Genomic DNA, 20,706 nt, shown 5'->3' with positions numbered 1-20,706 from the left:
GGAAACAAAAGCAAAAATGAACTATTGGGACTATGTCAAAATAAAAGCTTTCTGCACAGCAAAGAAAATATTGAACAAAACAAAGACAACCTACTGAATGGGAGAATATATTTTCAAATGATGCATCTGATAAAGGCTTAGTATCCAAAATACATCAAGAACTTACATAACTCAATACCCAAAAACCAAATGGGATTAAAAATGGGCAGAAGCGATGAACAGACATTTCTCCAGAGTCATGCAAATGGCCAACAGACACATGAAAAGATGTTCAACATCACTCATCATCAGGGAAATGCAAATAAAAACCACAATCAGCTATCGCCTCACACTTATTAGAATGGCTAAAATAAAAACAAAAACCAAGTGCTGCTGAGGATGTGGAGAAAAAAGAACTCTCATGTACTGCTGGTGGGAATGCAAACTGGTACAACCCCTCTAGAAGACCATATGGAGTTTCCTCAAAAGTTAAAAATAGAACTACTCTACAATCCAGTAATCACACTATGGTGTATTTACCCAAAGAATACAAAAATACTCATTTGAAATATATGCACCCTGATGTTTACAGCGGCATTATTTACAATAGCTTAATTATAGAAGCAATCCAACTATTCATCAATAGATGAATGGATAAAGACGTGTTATATTCATACAATGGAATATTGCTCAGCCATAAAAATGGAATACTGTCTTTTGCAACAACATGGATGGAACTAGAGAGCATTACGCTAAGTAAAATAAGTCAGAGAAAGACAAATATCAGATGATTTCACTCACATGTGGAATTTAAGAAACAAAACAAACCAATAAAGAAAAAAAAAAAAAGACAAACTAAAAAACAGACTCTGAACTCTAGAGAACTGATGGTTACCTGAGGAGAGGTGAGTGAGGAGATGGGTGAAATAGGTCAAGGGGATTAAGAGTACACTTCTCATGATGACAACTGAGTAATGTGTTGAATTGTTGAATTACTATACACTGGCAACTAATGTTACACTGTATGTTAACTATATTGGAATTAAAATATTAAATATATACATAATTTTAGTCATTCATACTAAGTTTTGAAGAAAGGAGGGTAAAAAGGAGGAAAAGCTCATTTCATTATTGTTTATATGAGACCTTCTTTAGAACAGCTGTAGACTAATAATTGTATATATACATATACAAAATACAAAAAGGGTAACATATACACATTCTCTCTCTCTCTCTATAATATATATATATATATATATATACACATATATATATATATATATATATACATATATATATATATGCACGCACATTAGGATATATAAGAGATAATATAAAATATATATCCATACACACACATACCCAGTTGCACACACAATATAAAGGGAATCTTAAAGTTAACCACTAGTATAGGGGCGCCTGGGTGGCACAGCGGTTAAGCGCCTGCCTTCGGCTCGGGGCGTGATCCCGGCGTTCTGGGATCGAGCCCCACATCAGGCTCCTCCGCTGTGAGCCTGCTTCTTCCTCTCCCACTCCCCCTGCTTGTGTTCCCTCTCTCGCTGACTGTCTCTATCTCTGTCGAATAAATAAATAAAATCTTTAAAAAAAAAAAAAGTTAACCACTAGTATAAATATACCTATTTTCTTAAATGTCAGAGGAATCAAGCACTTACATTCATGTACCTGAACACACACACACCCCTAAAAAAAAAAAAAAAAAAAAAAACCACATAGGAAAAGATAAAAAAAACACCAAGATCCAAACTAAAAACAGGAAACACAATGTCAGAATGTAGATAAGACCCATCTGTTATCTCATCTAATATAAATGGGCTTCTCTCTCTAGTTAAACATTGAATGAAAAAGCAAAGCCTGATTATTTCTATCAACAAGCATGGTAAAGCAATGTAATTCAAAAAAGTTGAGAATGCAAGGAGGGGCAAATATACTCTGAGAAAATGCATATTAAGTAAAGCAGAGGCAGCAGTCTTAATATCAGAGTAGGTGCAATAGCTAATTCAGTTCTGAGTGAATATTACAACGTGGGTAGAATTCTTGCTCATGTAACAAGATTTATGGTAATTAAGATAGAGAGCTTTGGCATAAAGATAACCAACTATAGTAATTTAATATATAACCTAGAAACTGATCCATATACATGTGAAGGCTTAATTTATAACTGAGCAACCACAGAAGTTTACTGAAGGAATGATTGACTCTTTAATAATTTTTATTAAAATCTATTAAATTAATATTTTATTAAATTTATATTTAATTATATTAATTTATGTATTTAACTTTTTACAACAAATACTTAGACATAAAAGGTAAATCTATAAACTTTATGAAGAAAATGTAAAAAATACACATAAAATTGGATTAGGAAAAGATGCTCTTACACTAAGTGAAAAGAGCTTAAGTCATTCAAAAGAATTCATAAATTTAACTATCTTTTGGAAGAGATGAAGAAAATGGTTATTGTGCTTCTCTTACACTGTACTACTGAATTTTTCTGGAATAGTAATATCGTATTTACATTGTAGAAAACCTCCCACCAGGCTGTGTCACTCTGTGCCCTACACCCTCCTGAAGATATATCCAGCCAGGGAGCAGGCTCTGCCAGTCGTTGCTCAGTAGGACAAATGTATCATATCCACACGGTTAAACTGAGGTGTCAAGTAGTTTTCATATTTCTGACTTACAGGCCTTGTGTTCGTAGCCCAAAAAGATGTCAATAAGCATTAACTCAGGAAATGTCTTTGGAAGGGAACTGGTAAATATGTTCCTATTTCATAGAAACAAGAAGAATATGTGTAAGATACCACCTTCTTATTAGCCAGCACAGAAGCTTAAAGAGCAACGGTGCTTCCAAAGAGCAGGGAGCTCTAAGCAAGTATCAGAAGAGCAGTGTTTTGAAGCAGCAATGCACTGATGTCCAGAAACAGATTTTAGCTTTGAACCCTGGCTCAACATTCATTATCTGTGCAAAACTGGACAAGCTATATACCTTCTCTTTGTCTCAGTTTCCTTATCTGTCAAATAAGTGTTAATAGTATTTAATTCACAGGGTTGTCTTCAGGGTTCATAAAACACCTGGACCAGATCTGAGATCAGTCTACATGGTAACTTGCCCTTACCATGAGCAATAGATCCACAAAAACATATGAGAGAATGGACTGTAAATAATCTTAGAATTCTCCTCAAAAGATGATCCATATTTCAATTACTATAAAAGCCGCCCTGTTTTCTAAAACTGATTGACAAATCCATAGGCAAATGTTATTACGGATACAAATCGGCAATCCAAATGGCTTTTGAATCAAAAACATGAAATGCACTTAATGTCCAAGTCAATGTTTTTACCGTAAAAGGTACGCATTCCTTCAGAAGGATGGCTTAGGCAAATCTAACTATTTCTATATAAATAGGATATGAGCTGTACAAGTTCAACAAAATCTATACCACATCAAAAATCTAATCACACTTTAAACTTTAGGATCCAATATCACAAGACATATTATAGTATTCTCTAACCTAGCTTGTAGAATCCTGGGGAAGAGTATGAATATAATGTTTTACACCTATCCATTTTCTAGTTACGGGGATAGACCTACCTCAAAAGAATAATCCCTAATAAATACGATTTGATTCTTATCAGAAGGTTCTCTTGTGGAAAGTCTTCCCCAATGTTCTAACTCAAGGATTAGAGTCACTACTACAGCTATTTACTGATTTTGATTGGGACAGAAAATATAAGATAAAATATAAGATTATCAACAACAAAGATTGTAAACTCTGACTGGAATTAGTATGCCACATAATCATTCACCCACCTATGACTGAAAGACTTGACACAGGAAATTAGGTTTTGTTGGAAGTGAAATGGGAATAGAAAATATTCTCTTTGGCTAAGAACTATACTGTAGATTACATTATAGTTGGGAGACAGAATTAACTAAAGGTGTGGGGATATTTAGGTGGGGAAAAATAAGGAGGGGATGGTTTGGGGAGGTGGGGCTGGGTGAAATTAGAAATACAGACGATAAAGCACAGAACAGTGGAATTAAGAGGAGATGAAGTGAGTTTTCAGGGGGTGAAGAGAATCAGATTAAGTCAGAGACTTTATCAAAGCTATTATGACTGTTACCTATAAAGACTGACATAAGCAGCACAGCACCAATTAATACTTACTGGTTTCAGGCCTTTTGCAAAATTATGTAGATTGAACCTAGCAGAATCAATTGATTATGATCAGTGCATTAGGACTAAAAAGAGAGGCAGTATTACTTAGGGCAGCTGTCCTCAACATTAACTTCGTGTTATAATCACTAACATTTATAACTTAAAAATTTCAATAGAAGTAACTTTCTTGGGTTAAGAACTATTTCTTTAATAAAATACTTTTGTCTTATACTAAATCTAGCAGTCTTATTAAACTATGAATTCTACATATCTATAGATAATTTAAGTTTTCTTCATATACATTTGTTATATGTGAAAAATGATACTTCTTACTATTCTAGTCTTTTATACTTTTTATTCCTTTCCCTTGATTTATTAAATTAGTTAACATCCCCCTGTATTGCAGAGTAGAAATGAAGAAGCTGGCATTATTGCCTTATTTCCAAACTAAGGTAACAACTGTTTTTTTTATAATACCCTTTACTTTACCAAATTAGAAAGTTCCTTTATGTTTCAAAATTGCTAAAAAAAAATTTTAATAATGAATGGATTTTAAATTTTATCAAATAATTTTTATTCTAAATATGCTGATATGATTTTGTCATTTAATATGTTAATGTGGTGAATGACATTGATTTTCAAATGTTAAACCAAACTTTCATCCCAGGAATAAATCAATCTTAGCTATAAGATGTTATGTACTATATATTCTTACAGTAAAAAACATTCATTAAGAAAATTTTAAAGAAAATACATTTAAAGTACTGAACTATCTTCACCAAAAAAAAGTCTACATATATAAATGGGCCACACAGTCCAAACCTGCGTTGTTCAAGGGCCTACTGTACACTGGACAAGAGTTTAGGAAACATGCACAATTTGTGTAGCTAGAGGGTCAAGTTAACTTAAAACAAACCTAAAACGTTCACAGGAAAGGATCCAGTTTCTATAGGGATCTTAGAATTTGCATGTGTGTGTGTGAGAGAGAGAGAGACCAACAAGAGACAGAAATAGATAAGGTGTTCCAACAACTATAACAAAGGGGAAGAAAAAAAAAAGTTGTCCTAAGAGTCTTTCTCTTTTCAAAACTATGCCAAATTGAGGAAGGAGAAACTGTATGATATACACAATGTGCACCTGAAATGTGAACACTATACACCTGAAACAATCTTATTCTGGAATAAAAAGAATTGTGTACTTAACAAGATTCCAAATATGTTGTGTTGTAGAAGATATTTTACCTTATAGAAAAAGTTGAAAGAATTGAGTTGAAAGGAAGAATGAAAAGATAATATCTTAAATTTATTCAGTGAGTTGTTAAACCAAAATTAAGTACTTACTATTAAAGCTCTTTGATTTTTGATCTGCTTTTATTAAGGTTAAAATGTTTTGGAGACTTAGAACATATTTGTATATTCTGTATGATGCCAGAAAGATAAATTATTCAAAGCAGATATTGGTGAGAACCTCTGGCTGCATGAGGGTATCCTATTTTTCCACTAGGTAATTTCTATTTATTTGCCTTGTCTTTGTGAAATATTTAACAGATCTATCATAGTTATTCTCAGTTGCTCAGTGATAAATTTAGTGAATTTCCAAGCAGCTGAATTTACATCTCCTATTTGAAAAGAGGGGTTGTGTCAAAGGCATGCATGTCTTAATAACAAATTTATCACTTGTCCTGTTTTACCAAACCAGAGCACATTTATGAAAGACAAGAATCTTAATGCCTTAGCTTTTTTGACATGAAGCCCAATATTTAGAAAAGTTGAAGAATGAGAATTTCAGAGTGCATCAGATTATCTCCCTGCCCAGCAAACCAGAGAAAGGTTAATACTATTTGGATTATTTGGTAACTGAGTAGAAAACTCAAAGTTGTATGCTTACACACACATGAATGAACTAGTAGGAAAAAATGTATTTTCATTAATCATGAGTAGCTTTTTAAATATTTACTTTTTAAAGCAAGTAAGACTTTAAATAAATTTGTTATTAATATTTTCCTGTCATAATGTGACAAAAGATCACTTATTACAACATGTTGGGAGCTATTTTGTATTATTAGTGGGCGGCAGAGAAAGCTTTTGCATATGTTTTGCTTAGAGTTCTGCAGACATTTTTTAACCTTGGCTCATCAAATGCTCCAGAAATTTTTGGTTGTGTGAAGCTGAGGGAAGGTACAATTTCTTGTTGCAGTTTACAACTCTCCACTTCTCTGGACAATCTGGTCAACCTGGCTCTCAAAGTTTTAAAATGAGATGTGGAAAAATTCCTGGTGTATTTCCATCTCCTTTTTTCCCATCCCCCCATTACATCATCAGACACTGGTGATTACTATCAAAACAGCCAAGAAGAATGCAACTTACATACCAGAGCTCAAAATATGATGCTCTTTCACTCTCATGAGACTTTTCCCTTCAAATATATTATCTCTAAGTAATTTGTGTGAAACATAGATCAACAGAAACTTATGCCAGGCAAAGTTGTAAATTAAGCTGAGAGGAGGTTTGACCAAGGATAACCATAAACACCTTAATTATGTTTTTTTCTGTAGCTCAGCAAAATTTGAAAGAGAATCATTTTTGAAGGTCCAAATGTTGTAGTAACTAATGATTATATAAAATAATTTTTCGCCCAGGGTTGAGAAAGTCAATAAAACCTCGGCAGTAATAAAACATATTAATAATAGTCTGTAATGTGAGCATTAAAAAAAAAGAAAAAGTTTAACACAGTATCTCCTTATATCACTTTATATGAAATACTAATTGCTGAAAACCTAAAGCTTGAAAATTGCATCTCCTCATTTTGATTGTAATTTAAGAAAAACTCTTTAACTTGATTTTATATATAATCATGATTTTTATATACACTTATATATTGTGTTTTTTACTACAATTTAAGGAATGCAATCTCTATTAATTCCTAGACTGTACATTTAAAAAAATAATCCAAAGATATACTTATCCTTTGATTTTTATCTTAATTTTTTTTAAGATTTTATTTATTTATTTGACAGAGAGAGAGAGCGAGAGAGGGAACACAAGCAGGGGGAGTGGGAGAGGGAGAAGCAGGATTTCTGCTTAGCAGGGAGCCTGATATGTGGCTCAATCCCAGGACTCTGGGATCATGACCTGAGCCGAAGACAGACGCTAAATGACTAAACCACCCAGGCGCCCTAATTTATCTTAATTTTTCAGTTGTTTTTCTCTTTCTGAATTGAAAGCTTACTTTTGGTTGCCAAGACAACACATTTTTTTCTAAGTTGAACTCGAATATATGACCAATAACAGATGCCCTGATTAAGCCTAAAAACAGAATATGAACAAAGGTCTATTTTAGTCTTGTCACAAAATAATTCAGAGCATTCAGAGTTTACATGTGCTTTAGTGAGGAACGGAACATGAAATTTGTCCTTCATGGTTTGTCCTTTTCCTTTGTCTTGGGAGCAGCAAAGGACTACCCTATCTCCAAAAGGTAATTTAAAAAAAAGCAAAGACAGTTGAAATGTTAGAAGTTATTCTCAGGAGGGCCATATGCACCCCAATGTTCATAGCAGCAATGTCCACAATAGCTAAATTGTGGAAGGAGCCGAGATGCCCTTCAACAGATGACTGGATTAAGAAGTTGTGGTCCATATATACAATGGAATATTACTCAGCTATCAGAAAGAACGAGTTCTCAACATTTGCTACAACATGGACAGCACTGGAGGAGATAATGCTAAGTGAAATAAGTCAAGCAGAGAAAGACAACTATCATATGATTTCTCTCATCTATGGAACATAAGAACTAGGATGATCGGTAGGGGAAGAAAGGGATAAAGAAAGGGGGGGGTAATCAGAAGGGGGAATGAAACATGAGAGACTATGGACTATGAGAAACAAACTGAGGACTTCAGAGGGGAGGGGGGTGGGGGAATGGGATAGACCGGTGATGGGTAGTAAGGAGGGCACGTATTGCATGGTGCACTGGGTGTTATACACAACTAATGAATCATCGATCCTTACATTGGAAACCGGGGATGTACTGTATGGTGACTAACATAATATAATAAAAAATCATTAAAAAAAAAAAAAAGAAGTTATTCTCAGGGCACAGGTAAATCCAAGAAAGGCACATAAAAAAGATAAAAATGATTTTCTTAATGGTAAATACTCTACAAAAAAATGCACCTGGTTCTCTGACCGAAACACACACATACACACACACACAAACACACACACACACACACACACACACACACACACACACACACACACACACACAGGCTGTGGTGACCTGAAGCCATATTGCATGGCCCACTAGATCTGATTTTTAAATGCACAGATAGTTCGTAAACTGGTTGTTAAACTCTTCATAGTTTGAAATTGGTCATGGTGAGAATATTTTTGACACAGAAATTGTCAACTGCTACAAAACAATACTTTTTGATAAGCCAATTTAAGAATACACCACTGCTACAAGGCCTTCATTTCCTTGTTTTTTTGTTCTTTATATCTTGTTCTTTAATCTTTTGGTTTGTTCCTTGGGGAAGCAAAGCTAAGTAACTTACTTATTTTCTCACCCTGCATCTTTACTTGATGGAGACAAGAAGACTATGTATTTATTCATCTTCTTCACATCTCACCCCAACAGAGAAGACTCTTCCAACGGGTGATGAACCAATGGTTCTTTATTTAACATTTGCCAAATATATATACAAAAAACAGAAAAATTGGCAACCACACACAAAGAGACACTTTGGCTATCAAGGGTCTTTTCCAACTTTTCTAGCATAAGCTAGAAAATCTTGGAAAGTAAAAAGAAGAAAATCCTTTTAGGTCATACAGTCCCTTTGATGCTCCCTATAGATCCAACAGGGTGGAGGGGGAGGAAGACTTCCTAAATATAAGACCCAACTTTCATCTCCCCTTTCTCCTGCATACTCAGCTAGTGATTCTAATAGATTCCGCAGCAACAGTTGATAGTATGAGAAGCTGGAGTCCCAAAAATCTAACCCTTCCTGAGGGAAAATAATCAGAATGCAGACATCAGTTTAAAGCCACCTTTCCAATACTGGCTGCACTACAATTTTTAGTTCTTCAGACTATTTCCAAGGATCATACTAACCAGAGGAACAAGAATGATATGAAGTTAAATAATCAATTGATATTTTTATAACTACTAACAATGTTTGCATAAACTGCAATCAAGGAAAAAGAAAACAAAACAAAACAAAACGAAAACCAACCAAAAAACACTATCCTAACCGCCAATTCCATTGTGCCAGATCTTTATTCTACCCAGTATCTGCAGAGCACTGACATTGCTAACATTGCCTCTCTTGAAAAAAAATTCCCCCTTTTTCCTCAAAGGTGGTCATCTTATACTTCTCTACGCCCATGTTGATGGTTCCTGTTTTCCTGTGTTAACTCTTAATGTATCCATCCAGTAAATACTGCTTTGTCCCGTGTTTACATCTGTGAATTTGACCTTAATAAACAATCCAGCTAAAGAGTTTAGTATAGTGTCTTTTATAAGGTGGAAAATAGAGAAATGTCCTCTTCCCTCTGCTCCTCCAGCTTTTAATACTGCCATTTATTTCCATGGTTTCAAACAACACCCTGTTAGGAGCCCTAGGATCTTTCTCCTGATTCACCATTGTTACTGAGTCCCAAACCTGCAAAGCCAACTGTGTCCTGGTTATCATCTCATTATCTTACCATGGCAAGTCAAAATCCACCTTTCAAAACTGAAATCATTATCCCCATCCTCTTGAAAATTTTATTCTACACTGTCCTCCATCTCAATGAATGGCATAATTTTCTCACTTGTGATGCAAACAAGAAAGATCAGAGACATCTTCCATTTTCTGTCTTCTTCACTCAGAATATTAGTTTATATTTAAATTTGGCTGATTTTATTATCAATGTATTTCTTAAATGCATCCTTTGGCCTATTTCCACTACTAGTATCCTCTGCAGGCTTTTATACTTCTGGACAATGTTAACAACACGGCCTTCCAACTGCATTTGCTTGCTCCACTGTGTATGTTGTTGTTTTGGTTTTTTTTTTCTAACCCATAACTTATCTTACCATCATAATTATCTTTTCAGAATTACCATCAGAATTATCTTGTCTGGATTCTTAAACTCATTCTCTGGAATATTTTCTGTAGCTACCCATTGTAATACAGTCTTAGCAAAGCTTTCAGAGCATGCTGCATTGATCTTTTCAGCTTCATTTTCTCAAATTCTTCAATCTCTCCAGTGATACCTGGTTCTCTTTTAAGTCCTTATAGAGCACTTGTATTTCCCTGAATCTCCATCAATATTATCTCTGTATCCTGAAGTTCCACCCACTTTATCACCTGATGGAATCCTTGAAAATCATTCAAACCAAAATCCCCAAACTTAGTAAAACCAATCAGACTTCCTTTTAGAGTAATTATCCAGCATTTCTTTCTTTGAATTCATCTAGCCTGACATTTAGGACTTTAGAACTCTATGTCATGCCAATCTTCTTTTGTTATTCAGACTTCTACCATCTTTTGTTCCTATAATTATACATCGGCTCACCATGTTTTTTTTCTATCACATTTGAAAGACAAAATTAGATTTCATTTTTGTGGATCCAACACATGTCCAAGTACTTGACACATAGGAGACACTAAATAAACTATAGTTGAATAGATGTATTGAGTATGTATTGAAAATAAGTAATTTGTCCAGTTTGGGTGCTCTGTTGCTGACATTCTTTTTTAACAGAAATTCTCTTTTCATGTTTTATGGCAGTATTTGAAGATATACTCTAGCTTCTGTATCCCATCGTGAGAAGCCATTTGAAAACTGAAGAATTTTGACTTAATTAGTCTTAGTATTATGTATTTCTTATTTAGAAGATGGACCAAAAACATACTACTCTTTTGAAGGGATTTCTGTACTTTTTTTGTGAGATACTCTATTAGGAGTAGCCTGAAGTTCAGTGCCTGGGTGGCTCAGTTGGTTAAGCATCTGCCTTCGGCTCAGGTCACGATCCCAAGATCCTGGGATTGAGCCCCACATCAGGCCCCCTGCTCAGCAGGGAGTCTGCTTCTCCTCTTCCTCTGTCCTCCCCCCACTTGTGCCTCTCTCTCTCTCTCAAATAAATAAAATCTTTAAAAGAAAAAAAAAAGAAGTATCCTGGAGTTTAAATCTTATAGGTAGACTATAGTAATCATTCATTCCATTTTATAAGGCTTTGCCAGTTTTCTTTGGTTGGCCAAATAGCAGTCCCAATGTCTCTGGTTAGGTGGAGTAGAAAATCTTAAGATCTCAATCTAGTTATTAAATTATTAACAAGCACATACAATATGCCACACAATATTCGATTTACTTCACATAAATTAACATATTTAATTCTTAAAACAACCCTGTGTAGTAGGTACTATTAGTATACCCATTTTACAGAGAAAGAAACTGAGCCACAGGATAATTAACTGACTTGCACAGAACACAGCTCATCAGTATTTGAGCCAGGAGATGAACCTAGGCTCACACTGATTCCATATCCCATGTTCTCTCTAGCTGTGCTGTCTTTTATTGACAGATGAGAATCACATGCAAAAGTAAATATAAAACAGGGATTAGAATAAGACAGGGATTAGACTGAAATTTAAGGAGTTTAGTTGAAGGGCAAATGAAGGAAAAATTAATTTTGACCACATCAGAAATTAATTTCAAGACGAGAAGACCTCTTAGAATACACTCATTTGCGAACAGGGCTCTGACCCTCGGCCACTTTAATGGCAGACCATAGCCCTGTGTATCCTCACTGTTCACTTTATGCTCTGCCCCAACAGCAACTTACATTTCCTTTCTTATCATCTTACAGCATCCTGGACCCTCCCACACTCTTCACAACTATTGCAAAATATAATTACATCAGTGATTACCACAACACTAGTTGGCAGCTTATGTAAGAATGTACATTCCGTTAGCTTTGTAACAAAATGCTATTCACCTAGCATTTCTGAACTCGGTGTATTATCAGCAGATAATTGAAGAACACCCTGATACTCATATCATTTTATAGAGTCACTTTCTCTCCCAAAGAAGTACTTCAAGCTTTATTGAAGTCATTGTTTTATGAACAAATGCCAGCTTTGACTGAATACTGCTTAAACCCTAAAAACTTTGAGGTGAGATATTTTATTTTACCTTTGCTAAATAATAAGTAACCATATTCAGGCTACACAGACACACAAACACACACATGCATTTGCTAATGCACTTATTTTAGCTAGAATCTAACTAGGCTTACTTTTAATAAATCTTCTAAAGATTACTAATCCTTTGTCCTTCTCTCCTCAAAGGAAAAGGAAAAGCACAAATGTCCTCTAATGCTGGTCTCTTAAGCTGTATAAACAGCAAATTGATTCATATTTTATTTAATCAGTACAAATCTAGCAGAATATTTTTAGAGGAGGCATAAAGAGACTCTGTTTCGAGCTGGTTAAATCTCTTCCTCCTCCCCCCCATCACTTCATAAACCTCTCACCTATAATCAGTGCACAGATGGAATCTTGGGTCCAGCATTAAGTACCTCACTAAATTAAAAGGAAAAAAAAAATGATCTGTAAAACTCTTGAGTCATTAGGAGAAAAGAAAACAGGAAAAATATGTTGTGCTTTCTACGTAACTGTAAATCAAGGATAACTTATTTGCATTATTTTTTGAAATGCAGTAAACATTCTCCACATTCCTAATGTATCAAATACTAGCACAGTTGAAACTCTTCCAAGAGTGGTATCCGAGGTTCCTTCACTCCTCTCCTGCCACTAACTTTCCAAAAGGAAAATTTTCATAAAAATTAAAAATATAATCTTATTGGAGACAATGAAATTTTTAACAAAAATTCCCTAAGGATTTACAAGCAAGCATGCCTCTGATTCCCACTTGCAAATACTCTATGGTTAAGATAAGCTGTTTATCACCTATGAGGTAATGATCGGTCACACTGACTTTAGGGTTCCTAGGAAAGCCTTTAGCATCAGAATGCCTCTACGTTGGGTTTATGTTATTTAGGCTACCCATTTAGCAATAGGACTAAAAAGCAGTAAATGAAAGTATTCATCTAATGAGTTTGTTGTGAGAATTAAACAAGTTGGCATATATAAAATTAGTAGGATGGGGTGCCTGGGTAGCTCAGTTGGTTAAGCATCTGCCTTCACCTCAGGTCATGATCTCAGGGTCCTTAGATTGAATCCCACGTCCGGCTACCTGTTCAGTAAGGAAGCCTGCTTCTCTGTCTGACCTCTGCCACCGGAGCTCTCCCTCTCTCTCAAATAAATAAATAAAATCTTTTAAAAAAATTAGTAGCATAATACCTGGCAAATAACTGTTTATCATTTAAATTGATTGTCTTCAGTCGTTCTCCAATTAGAAAACAAAGGGTTATTCTCTCAAATGAACAAGTAGAATCTTCTAATTCACTTTATAGTCCCAAACCCACTTGCCAGAAGTTATGGCCAAGGCTTTAGTATATTATATATTTTTTAAGATGCATTGTATTCAGACTTCCTCCCAGCTCAGTAACAAAGGGAGCCAATATGCTGACTGTGCCCCTCCTCCTCAGGAGGTTTCCGGAGAGTGAACAGGACACAGGGCTAATGGATCAATTTTAATAACATGACCAAAACAAGTAGAGAACAAATTCAAACTGCAGTGACTTGCATAGCTATGCCTCAGGACAAGACAAGACAGACCAATCAGAGACAATGTGAATGCCTAGATCCGAGGAAGAAAGGAATCGAATAACAAGAGTAATCATGGCATTTCGTGCAGTGATAAGTGGTTCTATTAGAGCGCATTGATCTACCCCGGAGTCCTCTTTTTCAAAAGGTAGCCAGTTATAAATCGTTCTTACAAAGCTCCTTATCAACTTCAAATTCCAATCACTTGGTAGAGGTTTTATGCAGGTGAACAGTGAGTGACACTTCAGAGCACAGACTTTAAGGTTTTACATTAATAACGCTTAAGATTTTTCACTTCCATATTCTCTGCACATTGTTCAATTTTCTTTCCCAACTGTAGTCAATATTTCTTTACATTGACTAAAACAACTGTTGGCATGCATTTGGCTATTATAATTTATTAAAATTCACTTTAACACACCTACTGTATTCACCACCACAGTAATTTTATGAAATTCCAAGGGCTAGTATTACTGTCCCAAGCATTTAGATGAAAGGCTGAAACTCTGATTATCAATTCATGTGAAATAACCTAGCCAACATTTGACATCTCTGCCCTTTATAGTCCTGTGTTCTTTCCAACTTCATTTTTGTCCTCAGCATTGCTCTAAGCAATCATTCTACCTGTCCTGGTCACCTTCTTCTGCATTCTCCATACCTACTATATTAAAAATTTATAACATTGCTCATACCTCAAAGACTCCTTTTCCTCTCAACAGAATAGACAGCCAACTACATAGAAAAATGAATAAGGCTCTCAGGCATAAACAGCCTCATTATTCCCATTTCATCATTTACCTCCATCTGCATGTTCATGCCTTTTTCATTGCAAGATAAGCAAACATCCTTTTGATTAATCAATTCTGCTGTCTGTTCCTCTAATTGTATCCCCTTGTTCCAATTCGTCATACCAGTTGTTATTCTCTCTCTTGTCTGTCTCAGCCTGAGATATGTACTTAGGAGACTTCCTAAGGACTACTCTGAGGGTCAGCCCCTGCAAGGGATGCAGCAAGCAAGATGAAACAGAAGTGAAACCTCAAAGCAGTAGCAGCAAAGCCTCCACATATCCTGCAGGAGCTCAGCAGCTGAAGGCCCATCAAAGTTGTCTCAAGTGAGGCAAAGGGTTGAACTTTGTACCCCTTTATCAACCAGTCATGGAATGTGGGCTTTCCTGTGGGAATGGATGTAATTTTGCAAGAAAGCTTCTTTCATCCCGCAACAAACCTGGAAGGAAGACTCAGTTCTGAGCTGTAGCAGCACCCTGGCACGTGAGAGTGCACACAAGGTCCACTAAACCCTTGTCTTTCATTTAGGTATCAGTTCAAGCCACTCACATATCCAGAAAGAGAGGGGAAGGAAACTTCATTTTTTTCTCAGTATTATTCTAGTTGCAATACTCTGTCTCTCATTCCTCAAACAGCTTGTTTTGGAATACTCTTCTTTCTGTTTTCTCCCTTCCCTTCTCTTAACTCTCACAAAAATTTTATTCTGCATGTTTTCTTAAATACTCTTGTATACTGTTCCTGCAATAGCTATTACCTATAGTCTGATGGCTCTCAACCCTATACCGTTAATATAGATTCCTCTGGAATAGTCTCAATCTCCTCTAAGGGCCAGTTGGGAAGCTCTCCCTGGACACCACATAGCCCTATAATCTCAAAATGTCCAAAAAGAAAATAGCATCAGAGAGCATCTATTCCCCTAAGCAACAGACCCCAAATATCCAAGACATAATTCAATGTCATCATTAACATCTTGTACATGGTACATATCAACGTGTTGCATGAAAATAAAACATAGAAAGGTGTGAAACAGCACATGTGACTTTTACACAAACATAAATACATACATATATATATATATATATATATATATATATATATATATACATTTTCAATATCCAGAACTTAAATGTGGAATTGGGGAGGTATTTCATTCCCATTAGCACTAAATCGTGTAAGAGTATAGAGTTTGGCCAACAAAACGGTTCCTCCTCCCACCCAATTTCATGGTTTAATACAAATTAAAAATTAGTATTTGGTCATGCCATGTGTCCCACCCAAAATGATGGAGGAATGCTACATACTATCACTCAGGAACCTAGGTAGGGATAAAGCCACCAGCATCTTTTATCTGAAAGTATAAACTTCTTGGTCACTACATAAGAGGGAAGAAGAAATTAGGGAACCATGCAAATTTTTTTTTTTTACCCCCAAGTTGTGATAAGTATCATTTGTACTCACATTTTATGATGGACAGAGGCTAATAACCACATTACTTACTCAATTGCAAGTAGTCAGAGAAGTGCAGTTTCCCATGTGCCTGAAAGAGGAGGAGAACCAAATATCAGTGTATGATGGTAATGTGTGACAATATTTAGTATATTTTACAAGCCCTCATAAGGGACGGCCATCTATCTATTCTTTTAGCTTTATTAGAAAACAGGATATGAAAAAGAAGTAAAAAGCTAAGCAGTGAGTTTCAAAAAATTATCATTTTTCTTTGTCATTGTCTAGTTTTAAATCCTGCTCATGCAGTCTGTCCACAAGTGGAAACATTCCTATTAGCTGCTCATTTCTAGAGCATCAAGAATGAGAAAGGTTTTACAATGTTTATGTTATTGTTGTCTGTTTTCATATACAATCAATTTGGCAACAATTGACTCCTGGCAATAATTATTTAAAAACATTAATTTTTATTGCCCTAACTTGTGTTGTCTGTGTGAAAAATTTTAGCAGTCATAATTAACCATGAAAATACTGTTTGCAGTAACCCATTTTCTGATGTGTGCAAAGGCAAACCAATGAATATAAATTCTGCTGATTTTGTTTATGTGAGTGCATTCGCAGAAATGGACTTGAAAACAGGAGCTAAATTTGTTTGTATATTTTCACAACTAAGCAGCCAATTTCCTATATAATTTGTTTTTTCAGTTTTACCCCATATAAGTGAGTAATTTTAAGATGAATGGGCCTCAATACAAGAAACCTCAAAGTCTAGTAGGATTTTTTTTTCCCTTTTGTCTCATGGTTTAATCCTAAATGCTTATCTGTTATCATTGTCCTTAGCCAAAGATAAACAAACAAAAGGTTTATTGCAGCAGCTCCATGAATATTGTAATCTTTTTATACTCTCAGTGGCAACAATCTTTTAATATCTGAAACCGTATCCCTCCCCTTTATCCTTCCCTATTTTGTAGAGAACATTTGTAAATCTCATAAGCTTATAAATAATTTTCTACATATATTCTAGGTTTTATTCCATACAGTATGAAAATTGAGAATGAAGTTTTTGTGTTATGAATCTGCTGTATAACATGGTAAGTAAATATTAAAGGAATGAATTTTATGTTAACTGTAGACTTTATGACACAAGGATCATTGCCTAAAATTATGTGTGGCCTTTTATGTTTAGATCTCATAAATAAATGTCTTAGTGTCACTACCTTACTAATGTTGTATACCCTTAGCTTAATGGCCCCTGGAGGGGAAAAATCACATTTGTATGCAGACAATCAATCCATTTACTTCTTCAAACAAAGTATCTGTATTTTTGGTTTTAATAATGTGAAATTCTAGCCAAATGATAAAGGGATATATCCAATGTTTGGATTAGTTAGGTTGTTTTGAAATATAAGTAGTAAGTAATCAAAATAAAATTGGCATAAACAAGAAGGAAAGAATACTCTTTGTTGTAACAATAGGATAGGTGCATGCAGCATGAACAATTGACTAAAGGATATCACCAGAGATCCGGTTTAATTCAGGCTCTCTAATCTCTTTTCTTTGGAGTTTGCTTATCCTAGGAACACCTAATTTCACCATGTCAATATGACTGTCAGCAAGCAGCAAGTCAGCTGTATGTAGCAGCAAGGATATTCATCCTACTCTCTCTCTAAATATGTATGCATACATGCATAAACCTCTATACATATCTGGACAGTGAGGTGTCCTTACAAGAAAGAAAGAGCAAATCTGTGATAATCTACCTTTGAAGGCAAATAAGTCATCTGGCAACATGTCTTCTAAAGGATTCAGAATTATTTTTTGTAAGGCCTATGAATAGCTTGAGACAACACTTTAAGATTAGTTTTTTTCATTTGTTCACCTAATCTGCATGCAAATATTTTGCTTAATTCCTTGAAATATAGAGCTTAAATCTAGGTAATTCCCTCCTTCGTTCAAAAATAGATATTGAGGATTTACGATTTTCTACTCATTAGACTATGTTCTGGGGGTTAAAATGTTGAATATAAAGGTCAAAGCTCCTGATTTCCTAATGATTATGACTAACAGGGAAGCGAGATGATGAACAAACCACTAAAACAAGCACACTATTACAATCAAGAAATACAAAGTGTTGTCAAGTTCTGTAGTAGTGGAACCAAGTCCAGTCTGGGATGTTACAGAAGACTTTTGTGAGAAGACAAAACTTAGTCTAAAAACTGAAGGCTAAGTTATGATATCATTTATTATCCGAACTAGACACTTGTGAAAATTAAAGGTGACGTCATTAATAATTATGCCAAGAAGTAATAGATGTTAAATGCAACTGTTAGAGCAGTCAAAAAAAAAAAAAAAAGAATGCTATGCTTTTGGAAAGTAGAAATGCATTTTCAAAATCTTTTAAGGTTAAGAGCTCTAAAAGATATCATGAAACTGACTGTGTAAAACATACAAATTCGTATACAAAAATATTCAATGTGTTATACTAATCACACTTTGAAACTCAGAATTCATTTCATTGGTATGGATTAATGTGAATAAGTACTTTTGTGAGATTCCTGAGCTGTGCCTTTTTTCCCCATTCTGAGATGTCTTTTACCTCCTTTCCACATCCTCACATTTAACCAGTCTGACCCCAAGTCTGTTTTACCTTCTATCATGTGAAAATCAGTGAATTTCAATATACAACTACCTTAAAAATTAGTGAAAAAAGAAAATTTTAAAAGCACCCAAAATATGAAAAGCAGGAAATAATGTTAAGAGGAAATAACTAAATAAAGAATGTATTAGATAATATCAAAAAAAACCAAATAGACAAAAGATACTAATAGTTTTGTTTATCAATAAAAAAATACACTGACATATCACAGATGTTAAAACAATACTGTGTATTTTGAACGCTTTTTGTCAACAAATTCGAAAATTAGGTGAAATGAATATACAGAATATGTAACCTACCAACTTTGACTCAATAGTAAATAGGAAAGAATTTTTTGTTTTGTTTTTTAAGATTTTATTTTTATCTAATTTCTATACCTAACATGGGGCTTGAACCTACAATTCTCAGATCAAGAGTCACATGCTCTATCTACTAAGCCAGCCAGGTGCCATGAGAATTTTTGTTTTTAATCCATTAAAAGAATCGAGTTATTCATGAAAAAAAATTCTCCATAAATAGAACTCCAGACTCAGTCAACTGAATCAATGCGTTCTACCATGTATTTCAGGGAAAAAATCTAAACAAGTAAATTATGCCAGAAAATAGCAAATGAATCCTGGCAATGAATAAATATACATAAGATATAATACATTATGGTATATTTGAGTTTATCTCAGGAAAAAAAGTTTCTTTTAACAACAAAGATCAATTATCATAATCTACCATATTTACAAAGGGGTGAAAAAAAAGAAAAATCATATGGCCCACATCAAATTATGCAGAAAAAAAACCGTTAAGATCAAGAACATATCCAGAACATTGATTTTTAATGTACCAGCAACTTTCTCAACCAATAATTAATATCTCTAAGTAAGAACAACAGTAAAGATCCAACATAACAGTGAAATGCTTAGACATGCCTTTTGAGAATTAAAATATTCTGTGGGAACCAGCTAATCCTGTTGAAAAAAAGAATACAAGATATTTCTCCCAGGGAAGATGGTAGAGTAGGAGGATCCTAAGCTCACCTCATCCCATGGATACAACTCAATAACTCTGAATCAGTGTAAATAACTGGAAAAAAACAAAAAACAAAAAAACCCTGAAAGACTGTCAGAACAGACTCCATAGCTAAGTGTGGAGAAGAGGACACGTCGAATAGGATAAGGATGGAGACACAGTCCCATGGGACTGTCTGTGAGAGGGAGGGATGCAGCAGGTGTGGAAAGGGGAGAGGACTAAACTCCCACCCAGGCACCCTAGGCATGGGGACATGCATGGGGAAGGCAAATTTTCATTACATTTGATTTTGAAAATAAGATGGACCTGGGGAGCCTGGGTGGCTCAGTTAGTTAAGCATATGACTTTTAGTTTCAGATCAGGTCATGATCTCAGGGTCGTGAGATAGAGCCCTGAGTCAGGCTGTCAGGCTCTGTGCTCAGCATGGAGTCTGCTTGAGATTCTTTTCCCCTCCCCTTGCCCCTCCCCCCCATTGTACACTCTCTCTCTCTAAAATAAATAAAATCTTAAAAAAAAAAAAAAAGGAAAGAAATGGAAAAAGAAAAGAAAAGAAAAGAGGGACCTAACAAATCAGTGGAGCTTAACACCTGGATCTTTAATAATCACCAGGCTCAGTTCTGGGAGAGCATTGAGGGCAGAGTCTTTGCCCTTAAAGACACAAGACAAAAATAGTCCCACTAAGAACCAGCATATAAGCAGGCAAGTCAAAAAATCCCTGGGGTATATGGGGAACAAGATTTATTTACTAATCTTCAGAACATGTGTTGGGGGGGAAGGGACATTTGGGAGACTTCTCTGAGAATAAAAGAGCTGGTAGGTGCCATTTCCCTCCCTTGCCCCCAGCCATGATACATGACTGTTACAAGAATCAGGTCAAGGCCAACACTCTCTACCTGGCTTCCTAGCTTGCTCACAGAACACCTCACTCC

The 20,706-nt window shown here is 35.1% G+C and overlaps 1 long non-coding RNA gene across 1 annotated transcript in view; it reads right to left on the bottom strand.

The window, feature by feature from the left end:
- Window positions 1–8,226: 8,226 nt before the first annotated feature.
- LOC148107522 (uncharacterized) overlaps window positions 8,227–20,706 on the bottom strand; it is a 57,979-nt gene continuing 45,499 nt past the window's right edge. Inside the window, exon 2 of the long non-coding RNA XR_015722283.1 lies at window positions 8,227–16,195. This is a non-coding gene — a long non-coding RNA (uncharacterized LOC148107522). The remainder of the gene's footprint in view (window positions 16,196–20,706) is intronic.

The sequence above is a fragment of the Ursus americanus genome, chromosome 29, assembly GCF_024610735.1.
Source record: "Ursus americanus isolate L20-20 chromosome 29, mUrsAme1.1.p, whole genome shotgun sequence".
Classification (NCBI taxonomy): domain Eukaryota; kingdom Metazoa; phylum Chordata; class Mammalia; order Carnivora; family Ursidae; genus Ursus; species Ursus americanus.
Note: the sequence above shows the minus strand (reverse complement) of the source record. Positions and strands in the feature narration are given on the sequence as shown.